This window comes from Mus pahari, chromosome 5 (genome assembly GCF_900095145.1).
Source record: "Mus pahari chromosome 5, PAHARI_EIJ_v1.1, whole genome shotgun sequence".
Lineage (NCBI taxonomy): Eukaryota > Metazoa > Chordata > Mammalia > Rodentia > Muridae > Mus > Mus pahari.
In genome coordinates, this window is record NC_034594.1 from 159,970,950 (window position 1) to 159,990,385 (window position 19,436).

At 41.0% G+C, this 19,436-nt stretch overlaps 1 protein-coding gene and 1 long non-coding RNA gene across 13 annotated transcripts in view; one reads left to right on the forward strand and one right to left on the reverse strand.

Annotated features, from left to right (window-relative positions):
* The window catches only part of Esrrg (estrogen related receptor gamma), a 602,152-nt gene that overhangs the window by 391,743 nt on the left and 190,973 nt on the right, over positions 1–19,436 (forward strand). The window lies entirely within an intron of this gene.
* LOC110321500 lies at positions 7,641–10,039 on the reverse strand. The gene is made up of 3 exons (XR_002380531.1): positions 9,505–10,039; positions 9,016–9,412; positions 7,641–8,904 (listed from the first exon to the last, which is right to left on the reverse strand). It is a non-coding gene; the product is annotated as an uncharacterized LOC110321500 (long non-coding RNA).

Below are 19,436 nucleotides of genomic sequence, written 5' to 3' on the forward strand. Positions count from 1 at the left end.
AAATATATATATATATATATATATATATATATATATATATATATATATATATGCATGTACTTCTTTAAACCCAGTTTACTGATATTTATGAATACCTTCTTGGATATTCTATATATTTAGATCATTAAAGGTCCAGGGCAGGGGTAGGAAAAACAAATTGGACTCTTTTGTGTAAACGAAGAGGTCACAAACTTAACTTCAACACACTGTTAAGATAAAATAGCTGTGGACCACGGAAGTTGACACTAGTCTCTTTTGATTTCTGTTGAGTCAGTTATATTGCTTTCACATTACAGTAATAGCAACTGTTATAATTTTTAAAAGAGTGCTCTTGGCAAACCTTTCTCTTGGGAGACTGTGAAGAAAACAGAACTCTGAGCGCTGGGGCAGTGTGCTGGTGGGAGAAGTCCACTAGCTGTCCTCAGCCACTGCCCTTTGCTTTGCATCGTAATCAAGCAGGACCGAGGAGAAGTGGCTTGTAGTCTCTGGCTGCCTGTGTTTGTTTGAGTGTGTGTGTGTGTGTGTGTGTGTGTGCACACGCTCTCACAGGAGAAGACTAAGATCTGAAACACCAAGAGGCTGTCTTTGCATCTGTTTGAAACACTTGAGCAAGAGCCAACCTTAAAATGCTCAAGAATAAAAATGAAATACAAACAAAGGTAAGATGGCCCAGTCACGCACGGTGCACCTGGTGTACCTGGGATGGGAGAATCAGGAATGTCTTCAATGTCAGTGAGAAAGCCTCACGCTCACTCAGAGTTTGAACTTGGCCTCCCAAATAAATAAATAAAGCAAACTTTAAATATTTCTCCAAAGGGTTCATGGAAAAAGGAGTTTCCTTGAATTTAACTTCTTATACCTAATTTGAATAATTAGTTTAGATAAGCCTCTTAGAGCAGATGTATTTAAATGAAACCAGGGCACATGTCCTTTTGGCGTTGGCGCAAGATTCAAACTAGCTTTTCTCTTTCTTTCTTTCTTTCTTTCTTTCTTTCTTTCTTTCTTTCTTTCTTTCTTTCTTTCTTTCTTTTTGGCTCAATTAAAAGTCATCTTTTAAAAACAGATTTATTGTGTGGGTGCAGTTGTGGCAGTTACGTGGTTCACTGGACAGACGGAAAGATCCAGGGCTGAGCAATGAATGCATCTGCCTCTCTGTCTCAATTAATAAACCACAGAATTTATACATGCTATTAATATTCATAGTAATTGTGCCGGTTTCAACCCCATCACGTGTGTATACACAGAAATGAAACCTGAGTTATGCAGTTTCCAAGGAAAATATTGGACCATTTCTGCTTGGGAGGCTGTTAAAAAGATTCATGCAATTTATTGACCACCATTAAGAGAGCTTAAAATGTTAACCTTTAACTATGTAAGTACATACTTTTTTTTTTTATTTTAGGAAAGGCGCCAGCACTTTCAAGAGCACAATGCTGTAACGCTTGTTTCGCATTGAATAGCAGTAATAGCTGATGACATAAATAGACGGAAATAATGTATCTGCTGGTTTTGACATATGTGTCTGTGTAATCATTCTAAATGAGTGCGCTCCTCTCACGAATCCCTTTCAACCTCTGATTAAAATGTAACATTGACTACAGGATTATAGAGCGGACTTAATTTTACTGACTGTTTTAACAGTTGTCACAGCTGTTGGAAGAAGGCAATTGAAACACTCCAAAACCGACAGGGAGAGGAGGTGCCAGTTTAGGAAATATCAGCTTTGATCATGAAAATCCAGACAGTGAACACAGAACAGTTTTGTGTTTTTAAGGATCCCTGTGCAGAGCTATGTGCGTATGTGTGCGTATGCTTTCCTCTGTCTGTTTTAGGGTGTTGATTTTTATTTTCCCTTCTGACTCATTCTTAGGTAAAGCTAACCTGAATTGAGATAGACTTCTTCCAAAGTAATACTATCATGGGGAAATACGAAGAATAAAAATAAGAAAGAATTCTGTATACAACCACAGCTACAACAAAAGCCTAAATCATAATGGGTATGGTTACTTTATATATATATTTTTAAGGAAAATAGGAACCTGCTCTAAGTTCCTTTAGACACCACTGAATTCGAGAGTCATCAAGAGGTACTTTAAGTTTATTTTTCTGAGGTAGAATACCCAAACTCCAGACTTGGAACTCTCTACTTTCTGTCTTGATCCTTCTGTATAAATCTGTGGCAAGCACCTGCAGCCTTAAAGGTAGGTGGTGTAGGTGGGGTCTTCAGACAATCTCTCGGTAAATCGCCAGAAATGACAGGCAGCAGCGATTAGTGTTCTTTGGCTGCAAAATCCTATAACATTCCCCACCACAAAACTGAACAGAACATTTCCGTTTTTCAAAGAATTAAATAAGTGTGATGCATGACCTAAACTATATATGTATATAGCATAAATTGTGTGCTTCTAAATGATTTGCATTATGTAACTCGTGATTTATTTTTTTCTTCTTGAAGTATCAATTTTTTTAAAGTATCCCTGAGTTAGTGGACTACATGTGGAAAGGGGGTGGTGACAGACACGTCGGCAACCCTAGCCCTTTGTGTTAGGGTACGTGGGCATTACCCTGTGCACATTTGGTGGTGAATTCAACCGTCTTCCCATCTTAGCAGAGACAAGGGTAATAGTGGGGCTCGGTCTTTGCCACAGAGATGGCTTCTTGCCTTAATGTGTTTGTAGCTGTGCAGCTTTATTTACTGAACCTAGTGTGATGCAGTGGTGATTAACCCATGTTATTAGCAAAGCCCTTGTGGACAGCCATTAATTCTCTTGCATGGATGATCATTTTTCTAACGTTTTATTCCCCCAATAAGGTAGCGCTGTTCCATATATATATATATATATATATATATATATATATATTCTAAATTGATAGTCTTTGATATATTTCTTTAATCTGACCTGTAATGTATAGTGGCTACTTCTTGGAAAATGGTATTAAAATTCATCTTTTAAAACTGCTAGCAGGGGAAAATATTTTTGTTGTTATTTTCTTTTAAAGTTGAGAGAGTGAAAAAGACAGGAATTTTAAGCTTAAAAGGAAAATAACACAGGAAATCACTTTTTAACTTCAAATAGTCCAGATCTTAGAATTTATGATCACAGATGACTTTGAGGTTTTTTGATCAGATTTTTATTTAGTTAATAACAGCTCAGGCACTTTTGTAAAATATTGAGCCAGCAGAAAAATACTTATGCTTCCTTGGTTGAGAAAAGATAAGGACCATCTCATTAGCTGGACCATACTTTTGCAATTAATTTTCCATACCTGGTGCTATTCATCAAAGAGGGCAGCTAACTTCTCTAGGGTTCTGTTTAGCAATACTTTCATGATCCCTCCCTCCCGCCAGAATTACAGACAAAGAAGATGTGGCTCTTTGGGAAGGCAGCACAGCGTCCACATTGCCAGTCTGTGTCACTTTTGAAAAAGTCCTCGACATTGCTGTTAGCCTAGTGATGAAACGAACGCTATCTCTGTTTCGCTTGTCAGAAGATGTTCAGTGGGGACAGCTTTCCTCCGTAGGATCTCACAGACACAGTTACAATGTCGTTCTCTGGCTGGCACTTTACATCTAAGTGGTCATCCATAGCACTGGTTTTAATGAAACCAATTAATAGCAAATAAACTTTCTAGCTTAGCCTCGCAAGCATTCAAGCATTTACAAAGAAGACGAGAGTGTGTGACCACAGGAGAACTTTCAAGTCATGGCAGCAGATAAACTGCTCTCTGAGTCTGGTTCCCGAGCAAATTCACAGGAGAGAGAAACAATACCAGGTTGATGTGCTAGAGTGAAGGCTAGCTCTGGCCGAACCAGCTCTCTGGAGAAAATCTTTGATTATGTTAGGCCAGTTTGTTCAGTTTTTTATCTCTTATACACCCACGGGTATTGTATTAAATTGTCATTGTCCTAAAACACATGAGATAGAAATGAATTGCGCTTTTCTCTGCTCCCTGACAGTGAAATATTTCACCTCTCTCCAGTCATATTCTCGTGCATTTGGTAGTGCAGGGATGACACCAGACATCTCTATGGCTTGACATTCTTGCTGCATTTTGCATGTCTTATCATTGATTTTTCCCCCCTGTGGCCACGTCTACATGGATATAGATTATCGATGCCATGACTAATAAATAAATGCACATGTGGTCCTTTAAAATCACAAGCAGCTGCTAGGATACATATGGGAATATGTATGTATGCTTAACTGCATGTAAAGTACACATATGTGTAGGAGAGGCCATGTAAGCAGTTTAGATATGTTGCTAATGTTATTCACAAGCTATTGCCTAATGAAGTAATTCTTAGATGTAATACACAAATAGTTAGCTGCCAATTAAATTTTCCAGGTATGGTTTTAACCTAAAATTCATATCTTATTTATCAGGCCCAATTGGAAAAGGAATTGGCTGAGCTGTTACACACAGGACAAGTGCACAGGTAGCCTAGAATGATTTTAATTTCTTAAAAATTATATTCACTTATATATTCAGCATCTAGTAACCATAAATAATGTGTAAAATAGGAAATCAACTGCTGATGGTAAATGCATAATTTAATGGCTTGAGCCCGAATCCAGTAGGATATTTTGCAATAGCTTCTGGCTACATCTTTTCCTATATAATTGGCCTGACAAATATATGATAATAAAGAGCAGGGCAGCTCTCAAACAAATGTAAAAATGTGAATTTCTATTATTGCACTCAGTAAATATGTCATTGGCTCTATTTTTTTTCTAAGAGGAAATGGATAAAATTGATAGGTGTTTTGTATCTGTAAAATTCACTGTGGGTTTTCCTTAATTCAGCTTTATTCTCCGAGGTAAATCCAGAATTCTGTGGTTTTTGCTTTCATAAATCTGAGTGTGAGTTGAGAGAAAACATTGATGCAATTGCTTTTCCTAATCTTCTAATTCGTGTTCTAATTTGTACGCTCCTTTAAAGTGCTGGGTTTCTTTCCTACCTTTATTTATTTGCATAACTCTTTATCAAATCCTTGCTCTTGTGTTTATGGAAAATTCCTGCTAACTGCTCCTTTACTCTGAGGCATCGGTCAGCCTTCCCTCTCCGAGGTGCTGAGTGACGCCTTCTGCTCTTTGAAGGACCCACCTGACCAATTTCAATGTGTTTCAAGTTCACATTAGACTGTCACTTTCTAGGCTCTCAGGACGCCTCAGTTAAGAAAACAGATCTCCATTCTGAGTTTTTCCAACCACATCTCCCCTTCCTGCTATTTCATACTGAGTGTCAGGTGTTTCTTTTTCTCTGATTTTTGGACAGCATTTTAAAAAAGTATTTTGACGGTTATTAAATTGAAAGGATCTAGATTTTTCCCCTCATCAAATATATATGTATTTCATGCATGGATTTCTTGTCTTGATTTGATTTCTGAAGGGTATTTCTGAATGTTTGGAGAGAACTGGAATTATATATTTTAATTTCTTCAAGTGGTATTCACACTAATTTGTAACAAGTCCTCTGTATTTGGAAGGTAATTTGTTAAGGCAAATCAACAAAAGAAAGGTACAGTTATTTTAAAATTAGATTTTCACTGGTCTTTTGAAATCTATTTCAACATACTGGCAAAGGTTTATGTGTGCATTTAACTATAGATTTTAACAGAGTACTGAACAAAACATTGGCTTTGACACTTAAAGTGTATCAAATATTAAAGTGTTGAAGATCATCAGGACTTTACTAAGAATTAGGTTCTATGCTAGCTAAAGAACCTAAACGTGAATTTATATTTTAATTGTATGAAGCAGTTTTCATCATATGCCTCTGCGCTTCCTCCTGTGGCCTCCAGTGCAACCAAATTGCATGCAGAATTTACATCACGGGACTGAAGTGCATCTCACGTGTAATACACATTGGCAGCACGTACCTAGCCAAAGAAAACAAATTAATATTGGGCACGCCGAGGGCTGCCAGGCACATCACAGACGCGTCAATTTAACTTCACTTCATCATCCACCTTCTCCGCAAACAGTTGGTTAGGATGGTGCTGAACACCAGGAAAGCAAGCAGTAAATTCTCACATAGATCAGAGATTGGCTGGGTCAGCCGAGGGCAGCTAGAGCCAGGCTGCTTCCTGACCTAGGTGGTCACGAGTGTTGTATAACTGAAGTCCTTGCAGATTCTTCTAGCAGTTTGTGAGATGCGATGCCCAGGCATGCATCTCGAGGTGGTGAGCCTTCATGACTTGAATTTAACAAACAAACAAAAATTAAAAATCATGGAGAATCCAAAGGCTCCTGAGAAGGCCTGTCTGAACAGGACATGTCTCTTTTTGTGGGGCTTTGCCTACATTTTTCTCCAAGAGCAAAGCAAAAACTTGTTGTGCTTTTTGTTTGTCTGGCTTAGTCAGTATACAGTAAGTAGAGGCATGCTGAATTTTACCGCCCCTCATCCCGCTCCGGCCCTGGGTCAGAGTGATCTTGGCAAATGATAATTCCTTTTTCATTAGCCTTCCCAAATTTACTCATTTGTCTAATGGCTTTTGAGAATTGAAGCAAAGGCTTGCTCAATAAATCTATGTTCCCCTTTCTCTTAATGTTTACAATATGAATTAAAATAGTTTTCCCAGGGACACTTTCCAGGCCGCCCATATACAACAGTCAGAAGACTTTCCTTAGCTTGGAAAAGAGTGAGAAAGCTTATATACAAATACAAGTAGAAGATCATATGAGAAAACACTAGAAATTCTCTTCCTCTTTTAAGATCATTTGGTTGTGAGCTGTTTCCTCGATTGCCCTTTGTCATTCATAATTTCGAATCCTTATAGTACTTTTATCTTTTCCCAAACCCAAACATGGCTGTGTTCAATGGTCTTCATTTTCCCCCAAATGCAAATGTTTGGAGCTCTTCCTTTTCAGGTGCTCATTTGCCAAAACAGATCTGATAGTTTGAGAAGGATTGTTATATGGAATCAACCCATGATCAGGCGAAGAGAAGAGTGTCCATGTTTAATGACAGTCATCCCTTCCTCCGCCTGGGAGATGACTGTCTGCAGTGATTGCTGGACCCCATGAAATAACAGAGCACCCCTTTCTCCCTAGTCTTGACTGAGACCTGCCTAAACAGTCATGGGAGCCTAGGGTCACAAATGGGGAAACCATTGTCTGATGAAGGGTACCGAGTTGGACGCTTTCTAATTCTTCCTGTTGGTCTACACATCTGAAGAGGACACATGTGCTCAGAGTCTAGACAGCATTGGCCTTTGGCCTCAGGTGGGAGCATGTGGCTGACCTCCTCTGTTCTCTTAGCCAGTTGGACAATGAAGGTGAAGCATCCACAGATATTTTATATGCATAAGCTCCATTCACAAGAATGTCTGTAGCCCTGTTGTTCAGTTGGTTTTCAGAAGTTGCTATTATTCTAGGACTGTCATTGTTGCTTCTCATGCCCCCAAAGTACTACCCGCTAAGAAGGGCTTCGCTAAGAAGGGCTTCTTTCAGTTTCTATGGACTACCACCTGGTCGGTGACCTTCCAGAGACGAAAGTAAAGGACCAACAACCAGGGTGACATGTCTCTTTTCATACCTTTATAGTGAACAGATTCAGTTGGTTGAGTCTGAAGAAATTAAAAAACAAAACAAAATAAGACAAGACTAATCTGAGGGTTGCATCTCCGCTTCACTTGAATTTCTTTATTGTCTCATTTCTTTGTAATGAACAACACTCTAATGTGTAGAGCATTTGTGAGGGTTTTAATGATTGGAAAGTCTGTCCTGAGCTGTGGTCACCATACATGACAGTGTCTTTCTCTCTTATCTTCAGTTTCTGGGGTAAGTTCCTTGATGTCTATTGTCTTCTTTGGCTTGCCTTTGTAGCATGTCTTGGCCTCTAGGTGGAGGGAGTGAGGGGTGGCTGATAACCCTAAATTCCTAAATCATGTTCTCTTATCCTTTTCCATTCCCAAGAAATACACCCATTTTTAAAAAAATCAGTTTCTTCCCAGCTGCTTTGCTAAAGGACTGTGCTCTTGGCTGAACGGGTGCTAGGTTCCCCATGCTAACCCAAGCTGCGCCCTTCATTTTCCCTGTGAGTTCCAAGGAGATTGCCCCAACACCTCCCGTTTGTGTTTTCTTTCATTTCTGTTTGCAGAACATTCTACCTGAGTGCTTTTATGGTGTTTTCCTGATGGTTGTCAGTTTGGGATACTCAGCAGCTGACATTTTTGTTAAGTTAATGTCACAGCAGAAAAACCAAAGGCAAACTGGAATCTGGCTCTAGTGCAGTGGAAGATACAACTTCTGTTTGATTGTGTGTAAATACAGTTCGTTAGCTGGGGGGTTATCAGATAGCTTGGCAGAGAGGGAGAAGAGCAGTGCAGACTGTTTTCAGTAACCACGCTGGCTCATACTCCTGATAAGATTGAGAGAGCTTTTTACGAAGTGCTGATAGGTTTGAATAAGAAAGAACTAATCTCCTTCAGTGGCACCAGCTTATCGGAGTGGAGCAAAATGCCAACACTTTTACATTAGCAAAAGTAAATGTTTTAGACACTCCGGGGCCCCCTTTTTTTCCTATTCAAGTTAAATAAGGAGGGGCACTTTTGAGTGTGCGCTAATGAATAGAAGGATTTATTACCTTCACTAAATGACTCGGGGGAAATGTTGATAACGGGACCCTCCACATCAACAGCAGTGTCTTTGATAAGCAGGTACATGTATGCTCTCCATTCTCTAGAGAAATTAACATGCCAAACCGTCTCTAGGTCCATTAAACACCGTTTCTGATGTTCCAAGATTCAGTTATGTTCCATGTCAATCGAGGCTCCTTGTTTTCTGAGCCCGTGAGTGACAGGCGTTTGAAACTTTAGCTTATCAGACTTAGAAAATGTTGCTGTGCTGCAATCAAGCTTCGGGATGCGGGATGTGTCTGCCGTGTTGAGCCAGCAAGGTCCTATAGACAAGACAACAATACAAATTCTGACTGGGGAGAGATGCATTCTAAATGCCTTAATGAAAAGGTAAATGTTTTTGTCTAAATAATAGTCCATTTTAAAGTACGTACCCTTCCTTACTGGGAGGAAACTAGGACGCTGGTTTTCTTTTAATACAAACCATTAACTTTCCCAGTTGTAGTATCTTCTTGTCTTTGTAATCTGATGCCTCCAAATAATTTAGCGTATTCAGATTTGATAAATGGTAGTGCAAGATCAGAATGATTGATTTTGGATTACTATTGATTACTCTCAATGAGATCACTGTGACACACTCAAATCAATAGTCTTCGATTAAGCAAGGCACCAGAGTTCCATACGCTCCCCCAGCCGTGGGGGACGGAGGGGCAGAGTGTTCACAAGCTGATAAATTGACAAAGCGTTCAGCTCTAAGCAGCCCTTTGTTCAGCACTGGTTTCTTAAAATATATTTCATTGGAAAGTTCGTTCTTTGCAACTCGGGGCCTTTCTGTGGAAGAAAGGTCATCAGTTTAAGGATTATTAAATTTTAACTAAAAACAACTGGGTTCCATTTAGGTGTAAAATCATTTAAGTACTTACCACAGGCAACCTTCATGCTTCTGAACTGTCGCTCAAAGGTTCCATTCTTTTATGAAGATGTCAATTGTAAACATAAAAATGCATGGCTGGAAATAGAATGGTTTTAAGATTCAAAACGAAATAAAAATTCCTGCCTGAGGAAAGCAGCGTAATCAAAATAAGGTGGTCTTAACGCTGCTCACAGCCGGCCATGCTCGGGAGCAGTGCTGCAAGGTGGCAGCAGGTACCTTGATCAAGCGCGGCTGCTAGATTCCTTCCCCTCCGCGTCTGAGGGTGTGAGGGTGTGCAGAGCATCTCCAACACCATACATAGCATGCTAAATAGCGTTTGATCTGTGAGCCGCCGCCAGCACTATCAGTTCCTTGGAATCTTCCTGTCGCAAGCAAACTTACAACAAAGTCATTAGCATGTTTCCCTCCTTTTAGTGAAGTTGCTCAAGGAGATTGCTCTACCATCCTCTGCCCTTGTGCGGTCTGAGCATGGGCTATGCAACTTTGGCGTGGTGGTCCTGGGTGGCAGTGCCAATGGTGACTGTGCTAGCCATCCGCTCTCTTGGGCTCTAAGTGAAAGCTTTTACATAACCCGCCTGCTCTGCTCGTGAGCTTTTTAAGGGCTAGGCCTGTGCACCCAAGTCTTGAGTAGCTTGCAGTCCTTTTGTTTTGTTTTGTTTTGTTTTGTATTTTTTTTCTTTTGTGAGTGATGCCCTGGATCATACCTGGAACTAAGCAGAGGCTATCAAAGACTCCATTGCTAAGCTATCCCCCACCCCCAACCAAGCCCAGCCTCAACTTTTAACCTTGGCAAATACTATGATTTTGATAGGAAACTTTAAAAACAAACCTTGAAAAATTAGCAAAAAAAAAAAAAAATCAGTACAAAGGTCAAGTTTTAAATTGTGAAATTACCTGTAAAAACATTAGAGTGTTTTTAATTTTGCATGGAAACCATATAATTGGATTCTAATTTTATTAGGTTGAACTGTATGAAGTTGCTGTTTTGTAGGTCAAAAAAAAAAAAAAAAGAATGGTCAAATATCAGCAATTTTGTGTGATCGGGCCCAATAATTGAATTTATTTCTATGCTGTTCATATTCCATAATCAAATTGGAAATGACAGCCGGTCCTTAGTCTCTGACGGGCTGTTATGGGAGATGCGTGAATTCTGCCTTCAGCCCCGATAAGCTTATTGTAATATCATTTTAGCAACCGTGTATTTTTCTTCAGGATCATTTAAGACTATCCAAGTGCCTGGTACACAGAGCAGAAGTGTGCTTGTCCTAAGGGAGTAAGGCTGAGAATCTATGCCAAGTTTTCATCTGATAAAGACCCTTCTCACCCATTTTCCGCTCCCCTGCCCCTCCTCAGACTCAGAGCATCAGGCAGAAATAACTTCCTCAAAGAACAGAGTGTAAATGGTTGCAAAGGAAATTGAGGAAAATTGCCCGTGCCTCTGATGTTTCCCTCTCCCATGCTCTGAGAACCCTGCCATGGGGTTCCTCAAGCTGATGATGAGGTTAGAAATGCTTTATTGGTCGCAGTAATCATGTTCTAAAGTGACCCCACGGCCACCCACTGACCCCTTGGATGTGGGCACCTGTCAGGGCTGCCCTGCACTGACCAGTAGGATCTCTCTGCACCCACCTGTGTGCAGCAGCTGGCTCCTAAGGGACAGGATGGGCTTTGAGGCCACCATGGAACCTGTGCAGGACAACTGCATCTTGACTTGAGGTCACATCGGGACCGTGTGAATTTCTGTACCTTCAGGTGAGTACACAACCACTTATATCTAATTCCAAAACAAGGGCAGACGTGACTTCCTGGATCTTTGGGGGGGTGGGGTGTTGTTTGTTTGTTTTTGGTTTTTGTTTTTTTTTTTTTTTTTTTTTTTTTGTGACTGCCTTTGCCTGGTCCCATTGTCATTGGAATATCCCTTCATTCCTATTCTCCCCTGTCTGTGACTTGCATTTAATTTACTGCTGCTACCAAAAAAAGAAATCATTCCACTTGCTTCTAGATCTATGCAGCACAGGGGTCAGAGCCATGGTGGGGAGAGAACATCCTAAGTTCACAACATGTCTTTGCTCTGGTCACACTGTGGGTGCCACACTGTGGGTGCCACACTGTGGGTGCCACACTGTGGGTGCCACATTGTGGGTGCCAGTGTCAGCCTGGATGCATGTATGACCTGCGTTCATTTGCATTCAGAACCCCATGATTGCATCAGAGACTACTAAAGACACAAAGCAGTGGGTGATGATGTAAGATAAGTTTGTTACACCTGGCTAGAGTAACTCCCCTGTACTGCCCAGCCACAAATACTATATTTATATCAGTTTGACTCAAAGAGATAAAAAAAAAAACCAAGAAAATAAATAGCCAAAGAGAGTTCACTCTTTCTATGGACAGAGAACAATTTATTTTATTGCATTTTATTTTGTGGGGGAGAAAACTGGAGACTCCCCTACGTTGCAACAGAGGATGATTTCTGTGGGACCTGTCCCTGGATGGATGGTAGCTTTTGTCTGGCTTTCCTGTGAGCAGAGTCCTCTCAAACAGCATGAGCCACAGCCCACGAGCAGGCTGCCAGTCATCAGCAGGTGTGAACAACATAAAACAGGATTAACACTGAACCAAAGTGTGTACTAAAAACAGAACCCCTGCCTTGCTTTGAGAAGGACATGCAGAAAAGGAAGACACAAGCCATGCTGGTCCATGTTCCTTGTTTACAAAACATTGCTCAGTGAACTATGTAGACGACCAACAGCTCTGTTTAGGGCAGAAAAGGCAAGCAAGGTACATGGACTCACTCTTGAATTCCCTCTTTTCACGTTGTCAATTCAAAACTTAGGAAGCAAACCTTTTAGGACTATTTTGGAGTTGTTTAGAAAGTAAAGCGAAAGCCATTTAAGAAGAGTCCGATTGGCAGGTTAATGTTACAGAGAAATTCTCCCAGCTTCCAAACTAAATGCTGGTGGGCAGGCATTTGGCATAGTCTTTCCCATCTCTCAAAAGGTCCTACTGATCGATTATTCTATTATTTTTATGTTTAATTGGATCCCTGGACTCATAATCTTGCCAAAGCAAATAAACTGCAAATGAATAAAGTAACTGATTAGTAGAGTCTTAACACTTACACTTTACTAATAAAACAACTCTGCTTAAGAATAAGAAAGCTGCCAATAAACAACAATTGTTCATATAAAATTTACATATCCATTTCTCCTCCAGGTTGAAACCAATATTCTGAAATATATTTCAGAACTCTGGCTCACATTCCACACGGCATATGCAATAAGGAACTAGCAGCTATTAGTTGGAGAAATTATGTTGTGTTTACACACACATACACTGTGCACATGAACACACATAAACCTTTAACATGTTCAAATACAGGTTATGTAATTACACTGACTTCTAAAACTAAGATACTTATAAAACTGTGCTGTTCAATAATATCACATATACTTATTTAAAGTGCCTTTCAACTCAGAATTTTGACAGTCAGTCTCTCTTGGCCAATCCCATGCTTACTGGCCCCATTATTTTTGTGTCTGTGGTTTAAAATGTAATTCTTCACCATTTTTCTGCCTTTTCTTTAACTCTTTAAAAATTTTCAAATAGTAGGCTTTTCCCCCTGAGTGTTTGTCACTAATTTTAGTGGAAAAGTCACACTGCCTGGCAGTTGGGGGGTCTACATGTAATTTGCAAGGAACTTCCAAGTCATTGTGAGCTATTTATTGTCTAAAGTGCACACTTATTTCTTTTGAGGCAGGATTCTGCCATGTCACCTTGAATGGCTTGGAACTTCCTCTGTAGGCTGGGCAGGCCTTGAACTCACAGGTTTCTGCTTGCCTCTGCTCCAAGGTGCTGAGATGAAGGGTGAGCACTACCACCAGTTTAAAGATTATATTTTAATCGCCAAATTATCATATTGCCTAAGAAGCTATCTTGCCATCATTCACCCTTTAATGTTTCTTCTCCTCAGAAATACCCTGGCTTTTCTGTTCATGCTTTTAAATACCCCTGTTAGAAATATGAACTAGTTAAGGTCTCAGAACTTAATGATAGCTAATGAAATCGGATTTAGGAGATATCTGTTTAAAATTAATTTTGACATGTGTTCTGTATAACCAACTGCCTAGTGCCAAACATACAGCATCCATTAATTCCTCTTGTTGCCTCAAAAGTTGTTTATATGCATTTGCAATTTTTAAAGACAGTTTTAGTTTCTTGTTTTGAGAAGCCACTGAGTGTGCACAGGTACAGGCCTAACTCCGGGGATCCTGAAGAAAAGGGCAAGAATACAAAATGATCACAGGGTACACATAACACAATTTAAAGTGTGATTATTATTATTATTTTTTTTTGTACTTGGTCCGGCTTTAATAGAGGCCAGTTAATCTTGGCATACCCTCTCAGCTGGACCTTCACCCAGCATCTCCACATACTGCCTTTAGACTTTCCCAAAGCCAGATCAATTTGCCTGAGGACTCATTCAAAGACCCCCTCCCCTTGGCAGCCACCCCTCCCCCTTTGCAGACATTCAGCAGATGCACTTTATTTCAGCATTTTATGTATTTATTTATTTTTTGAAGATGCAGCTTGCTTTGCCTCAGGTCATTAAAATTATTGTCTTCCACATCTTTAGATGTTTCCAGTGAGATGATTAACGACATTAGGTACTAAGATCTATACTGGCTTCACGTAAGTTTGCAGAAGGGTCAAATCAGAGTACCACAGTGCCATTGCCAGTCGGAATGTGCCAAAAACATCTTGGGAGAGTTTTTGTCAAGTGTTTATGCTCAATTAAAATTTATACTCCATGTTACCGAGTGCCTGTCTGTTAATAGCTCAGTGTCACGTGGCCAGCTTCCTTAATACAGTATTCACTGTAACAGTGATATAGGATTGCAAACTTTAAAAGGAAGATACTGTTTTACAGAAAAGACATGGGGAAAATAAGACAAAGGATAGTCTCCACTTAGGCATAGCCAATATTTTCTATACCAAAAGCCATAACAGCATGGCCTCGGTATCTTTCTCGTTGATGAGAAGCAAGGTGTGCCTTTGTGTAGGTTTGTACCCAAGAGCCTCCTGCACACCTCTTCTTCATTTGTGCTTTTTGAAAAATATTTGTGACAATGAGCATCTTCTCCCCCATCTCCATGACTTTACCCCATCAGTCCCCTGGAGTCCTTTTCACTTCTTGAAGCTGAGATGGAATATTTCAGACTGATGTGTCCGTCTCTGTGCATACTGCTAGGATGTATCCTGAAGCCTTCCCTGTATGTATATAAGAAGAAAAATAATAAAAACAAAAATTCACTAACAAAGCAACAGCATAAAAAAATCAGGGCTTGCTGGGATGGGGTGGTGTGACGGAAGGAAGATGATAATTTATGATTCTTCTGGTATCAATGTAAAGGATTTACCCATGCCCCACTCCCCACCCCCGCCCAACCCCCGAGCTCCACGGTGCTCAGCATCAGATGATGATAATGTACCTGGAAGGAAGAGGCAGCCTATGCCCAGGCAGGCAGCATCAGACAGGGCGCCTTGCCATCTGGCCCACCTGCTGCATGCATGAGTCCATCTGGTGACTGCAATAGCTCATTGTAGGCCTCTTCTGAGGAACACTGGGGCTGAAAAGCAGGCAGTGTGAATTATTTAAGTAGCTGGTATAAATAAATAGAGGGGAAGGGGAGAAGAATAACAGGGGAAGAAAACTGAGCAGAGCTGCTCCTTCCCTGCTTCCTGCTTTGTTCATAGTTCTGGAATGTTCTGATCTGGTGAGAACATCCATTTGCATGTAGATTTGGTTGTGTAGATCACTGTAGAGATTACACAAGGAGGAGATTTATCTAGGTTTAGATAAAACTCTGACTGCTTTGCACTTTAGAGAATCTTAAAGAGTTCTGCATCAGTAGAGCTGATAACGGGGAGTGTATTTCAGGCATCCGTTCACAGAGGTGAAGCTACTGTTTGTCCTGTTAGGAGCAGATGGGTCTTGTTGGGGTGGGGGGTGGGGACACGTGCTTGACTTTTTTATTATAATTTATAGAATTTGACTTTCTTCCTGCTAGGTTCAAAAATGAGAAGAATTGTGTTAATTTGATTTATGTGAGTGGCCAGTTGAAACTGTTTTAGTTAGGTACAGGTCCTTTCACTGATTGGATAGGTACATGAAAGTTCTTATCAATAGGTGCTGAGTAGGGAGTAAAGGTCACCAGACGGAAATATGTTCATAAGTCTTGAGTTTTGTGTCTATTTCAAACAGATGGGCGTGCACAGTAATTCTAAACACTGTGATTGATGCAAAAAAGAAGTACTGAAATTCTGAGCCAGACTCCGTGAGTTACCTACATTCAGGCAGAATACTGAAGCCAGGAAGCCCAAAGTGGGATTTAAAGACTTCATGGGCATCGTTTTACAAGTAACAAAGTCATTTTCTGAGGTCATGATCACCATAGAGCCTAGGAGGAGGTGGTCTGTACAAAATGGATGTAAGTTATACTTGAGAGGTAAGGGGTGTATCTGGGATTATAGTGTCCAGAATCTACTCCTGTAGTCTTTCCTCGGAGTGGGACCACGGCATTGTTGAAAGTGAGGGTGGAGACTTTGTAATTAAATTAATATCTTTTTTTCCTTGTCTTATTTTGACATTATTGAGCAGGTAATACTGATGAAGAATGCTCTTTGTAGTGTCTAGCCTATTCATTATTTTAGTCAATATACCTGTAATAAACCCATGAGCAAGTAACAGTCTTGTTAGTGTCTCTCTTGCTCATACATGCTCAGTAAAGGAGACATTAACAAGCCCATGTTCTAGGACAGACACCATCGTATCTCATTCTCTACTCAGCAGCAAAGCGAACTTACTTGAGCTTCTTCTACCCAAGTTATTATCTGAACGTAAGCAATGTTTCTATCTCCAGCCAAATAGGCACAGAAATAAATAGCATAGTTAATTCTAAAAGTAATCAGGGACCTCCTTCATTTCTGAAAGGTGTTTCATGGTGTCTGATTTACAGCCATCTCTTTTCAAAATATGCTCGGGACTTCCTCTTCCCACCCACCTTTGAAGCTCCAAGTAAAATACTTGTCTTTGGCTAAGTAACTGAAAATTCAGATAGTTCAGGCCTTCTGAGTCATCGCCCACCTAGGCCAGTCAGGCCTCACCCTCCCTGCTGTGATGGCCCAGCTAACTGATTGCCCATCTTCTGTGTTCCGCCTCTGTGTAAAGAAATCCCTTCTCTCTCCACATTCCCATCTCCATAGAATTCATAACAGGAACCTCTGACTGTCCTGAGCTTATCTTTTCCTGGTACACTTTTTCTTGCTGAGATACTGGAGAAATAAATGTCCCAGTAGGCAGAGGGCAGAGCTGACGGACTGGGTTTGGTTCAGTGTCCAGACTATGTCAGTGGTTGTAGACCTTGACTGTGATGGAAGAGGGTTAGCACAATGCTCCATGACAGTTTCAGGGAACTCCACACAGTGCTCCATGACAGTTTCAGGGAACACCACACTGTGCTCCATGACAGTTTCAGGGAGTACCACAAATAGTTCCAGGCTCCTCACACATACAGGGTTGGTTCTTAAGCTGTTGCTCCTACAAGAACACCTAGGCCTTCTCTTATTCCTTTAATTGCTCTGCCTTCACTGAGACTCGCTGTACTACTTTAAAAGTTTTACATTATTTGATTGAAAACAGCCTTCTAGGCTCCTGCTCTCTTCATCGAGTGACTCAAGGGTACTAAGTGGGTAGGGCCGAGTACTTGACAGGGGGTGATTTTACCAGGTCAGGCTTGCTTGTGTCAGTGGTGCCTTGGAAATGTCCCATTTCATGCTATCTTAAGATCACCTGGGGCCTATGTCTTCCAACGGGGGGAGTCTAATGTGCACGCATGCCCATGGAATACCATGTGGAACTTCACCAGTGAGCACCGTCAGCCCACTCTGCTTCCCATGAGCACCTCCTCCAGCATTTTGCAGTTTTTCTCTCTTTGATTCTAATAGGAGTCAAGAACATAATCTGGCTGTGGATTTCATTTTCCTTTGATTGTGCTGTTCATGGGGGATGTTATATAGAAGCATGAGCATCATCTTTTAGAGAAAGCTATACACCCAAATATTTGCTAGGAATTCTAAAAGAAAAAAATATTCTCATTTCTCAAGGAGACACCCAGCAGGTTATTAATTAGTGTTGTGACTTACTTTTGCAGAATGCTGACTTTGTAATTATGGAGTAAATTGGTAAGTCTTTTTGATATTATGAAAACTAAAATAAAGAAAATGAATGCTAATAAAAGACTCTGTGTAACACACCATAGATCTCCTAAGCAAACCTCCCTGTAGTGGCTGCTCCTGGAACCTGTCATTGACAGTTTGGTTAGATCCTCTGCACTTATGGCAAGCTGGCCGCTTTGAATTCGGGTTCTCCTAGCAGTTACAGTGTTATTAATTATGTGGCTATGAAACAAACAGCAACCATGGTGGTGCTTAATAGCTCCCCATAAAGAACTTGATTACCCCATTCACAGGGATGAAGAGGGGTGTTATAATGAATCACAGGAATTTTTATGGCTGTGTAAGTGGGGAGGGGAGGTGACCATGTAGGGTTTCCCAAAAGCAGAGACCATAAATGGAATGGCATTACTTAAGCAATAAAGACAATATGTCATGATCACCTTTTTCTTGGGGATGTCCTGACTGCACAGGCACAACTTCGTGTCCCTTTATTGTCTTAAAACATTGATAATGTTGATTTCTATCTGGAAGGAGGGAATCCTGATAAGAAGAGGGACCTACCACAAGGAGAAAGATCAGCAGGCATGCATAGAGGGATGGAGCAGCCAAGGAATCTACTGCCTTAGCTTTGCCCCTGTTTCCCAGGAAGCTCTTCTGGGTGTTTGACCATTCATAGTTTGTCTCTCGGTCCACCCTGAGCATGTGTTGGGCATCATTTTTAAGAGTAATGTACTTTATTTGGGGAACCAAGATTGGATGCTACATGCTGTGGGCTCAAGAGCCGAGAAATTGATGCCTCCGCCTAAAGTACGTTAAGCAAAAGGAACCCGGCAAGACTGTGCACTCCACAAATATTCCCCCCTCCCCCACCACTTGGCTCTTAATAACAGGGTTGTTAGTAGCACCAGAGGGGGAAGTACAAACTGAGATTTCACTTCTCGAAGCCAAATTAGCTTCTTACCTCAACCGACAAATTCTGCAGCCGAGATGAGTCATGAGAAGGATTAGTCAGGGAAGCTTGAATTGAACCTATTTCTCGTGCCTGCGTGCGCCCTTATCAGTCCCCCTCTACTTATAATTGCCAGCTCTACTTTCCGAAATTAGCAGAGGAGAGAGCAAGGCAAAGTCAGAAACCTAGCTGCTGGCTGGTCCCTTACCTGCCTGGAAAGTTGGGGTAAGAGGTGGTAAGAGGGTGGCTGTGGAAGCCCCAGAGTTCATTATGGCCACTGAGGGAACTGTAGAAGCAAAAGGAGTCTTCCCTGCTTTGTGTGTGCTTTGCCTGCCTGGAGTGCAGTGCCTGTTGGAGGTCAGAAGAGGGCTTCAGAGCTCCCGGAACTGGAGTTACAGATGCTTGCGAGCCTTCTTGTGGGTGGGTGGTGGGAACCAAACCAGAGTCTTGTATTCAGAAGAACAGCCAGTTTTTTTAATGGTGGAGCCACTTCTCCTGACCTGAGTCTGCCTCAACTAAGGGAACAAAAGGACAAAGTCTAGCAGATTACCCCGAGGTTACAGTATTTCCCTCCTTTTCACCAGTCAGGTTAAACAGTTGTATGAACATGATACTGGAGTATTTTGTGAATTATGACCAACACCAGCTCAGATTTTCACGGTGTAGAAATGATTATGTGTGTGCGAGCATGCCTGTGTGTGTGAGCATGTCTGTGTGTGTGTGTGTGTGTGTGT